The sequence below is a fragment of the Pempheris klunzingeri genome, chromosome 10 (genome assembly GCF_042242105.1).
Source record: "Pempheris klunzingeri isolate RE-2024b chromosome 10, fPemKlu1.hap1, whole genome shotgun sequence".
Classification (NCBI taxonomy): Eukaryota; Metazoa; Chordata; class Actinopteri; order Acropomatiformes; family Pempheridae; genus Pempheris; species Pempheris klunzingeri.
Window position 1 is genome coordinate 7026519 of NC_092021.1, and position 2305 is coordinate 7028823.

Genomic DNA, 2305 nt, shown 5'->3' on the forward strand with positions numbered 1-2305 from the left:
GATACGGGCGTCTAAACGGTATGATGTGTATAACGAAGCTTAACAAGTGATTTTCAGCATCAATTTTCACACTAAGAAATCACATTTTCAGTTTCAACATCACTTGTCGCTTCCCAAAGATTATACATTGGTAATCATAACTTTGTACACATATTTATAGATCCAGCGTGACTTAAACTGGACGTCATTATCTCTGATGCCCGTCTCGAACAAACGTCCGTAAATCTGCTTGGAAAACACAGAAGAAAGACGTCCTTCTAACTTCAGAACTTGCCTGAGAATCATCATGTTTCTAAGTTTTCTTCAGTATCACAGCGATCCAGTGACAGCTGTGTGTGCATCCATGGGTACACTGCAAACAGAGCTGCTAATACCAAATTCTGCGTCTCTTTAATGGGGGGGGGGGGTTGCCAAAATGTAAAGTAATTGGCTAAAAAACAGGATAGCTCCTACTCCCAGTTGTTTTAACATCTCCGTCTCTGTGCAGATTTAACAAAAAGGTGTATGCAGTAATGTATGAGCCTCCTGACGGAGCCAGAATGGATTTTTTTCTCCTGTTTCCAGTCTTTATGCTAAGCTAAGCTAACTGAATACTGTCTGTAGCCTCATACAGCACAGACACAGAAGTGGTCTTGTTATCTAACTCTCAGGAAGGAAGCAAAAAAAAGCGTATTTTCAAACTATACCTTCAATAAAACATAAAAGGGAGCATAAACTGCCAGTGATGGTTATGTTGAGTGACTTAAACTGGACTGACATCTAGCTTGTGGGTTTTTCTACTTTTGCTGATTTGAACACAATAACCTCAACAATCCAAAAATGTTCATTAGATTAAGTGTTGCACACAGTGCAGACGACACACCGGGGCCTGCAGAGGAGGCTATGGGTTACAGCATCACTCAGCAGCTCAGCTTTTAAGAAATGAAATGCAGAAGATATCTGGGCTCATACACCCTGCATGCTTTTCCAGTGGCTGCACCAGGCGCACATTTAGTTCAATATTACCAAACCTGTCTCAGCCCATCTGAAACCAGCTGCCTTTGGCTGCATTCTGAAGTCACGTGCCGTCCTTCCTTTAAAAACAATAAGGCTCTGGTAGAGACAGCACTCCCCAGACGGTTCCCAAATTGGCATTTGCTGATTGAAGAGCTTCCTGGGAGGCAGATACAGCTGCCTGTCTCCTGACTCTCTTTTACCCAGGCAGCCTGTACTGACAGAATGCATGCAAACACAGTTGTAGGGGTTTATGTGCGTGTGTGGGTGGGTGTGTGGGTGTGTACCATGGATTACACATGCTGTGAACAATATAAATCAGTTTATGCAGTCATACTGTGGCTACTCTCCTGCCTTTTGCAGACAAAATAACATAAATCATTACATTTTGGGATGGTTTAAGGTAAGGGTAAGGGTTAGGGTTAAGTAGTTAGTGGTTATAGTTAGGGTTAGGTTAAGTCTTCAAGAAATTAATGTGAGTCAATGTAATGTCCTCCCAAGTGATGGAAACCTGTGTGTGTGTGAGGGCTATTAGGATGATTTAAAGATTTCCAGTGGTCACATAGAGATAATTTCAGTCCACTCTCTTCACAGTTGGAAGGTCTGTTTGTACCACTAAGAAGAACATAGATCATTCATAAATAAATAGTGCGTTGTATTTACTCTGTACCATTCTGACACTAGAAAGCAATAAACTATTGAAAAAAACAGTGAAAAAAAAAAGTGAACAGCATTGTGCGCAGTAGAAGCCCACTTTCATTAGAAAGGTTGACAGAGAAGAGATGGATGGAGGGAAATGGTTGTGCTGGGCTATTTGTGATGGTGACAGGTTCTTTGACAGCAAACTACCCCCCTGGTGACTAATGCTTGTTCAGCCATTTGTTGAGTCCAACTCACAGCATGCAACCATTGGTTTTGTTGTGTGTGTGGGGGGGGGAATATTGTAGCTTATTGTTTTCTCTCTGTGTCCCCACCTTTAGGCTCTCATTGCCATTGGAGAACGTGAACATGAAGAGTGGCAAAGATCGTGGCTGTCGTTGAACGTCTGCGACAGTTCTGTCATGATGCAAGGGGCCTCTGTGGAGAAGGAATCAACACGTCGTTTCTGAGGCTTCCATGTGTTTCCAGTCATGGCGACCTCTTCAAACCAGCTCTCTGTGTTCAACCGTGAGGATTTCAGCTGATAAATCAGTAGAATGTGTCATCACATTGAGGGCCGGTCCAATCAATAAGACGCTCTGACTCTCCTCTCCTCGGGCCTTCTCATCAGCTCTTTTCACTTCTCCTAGTTGTAGTTTGCCAAACGTGCGAC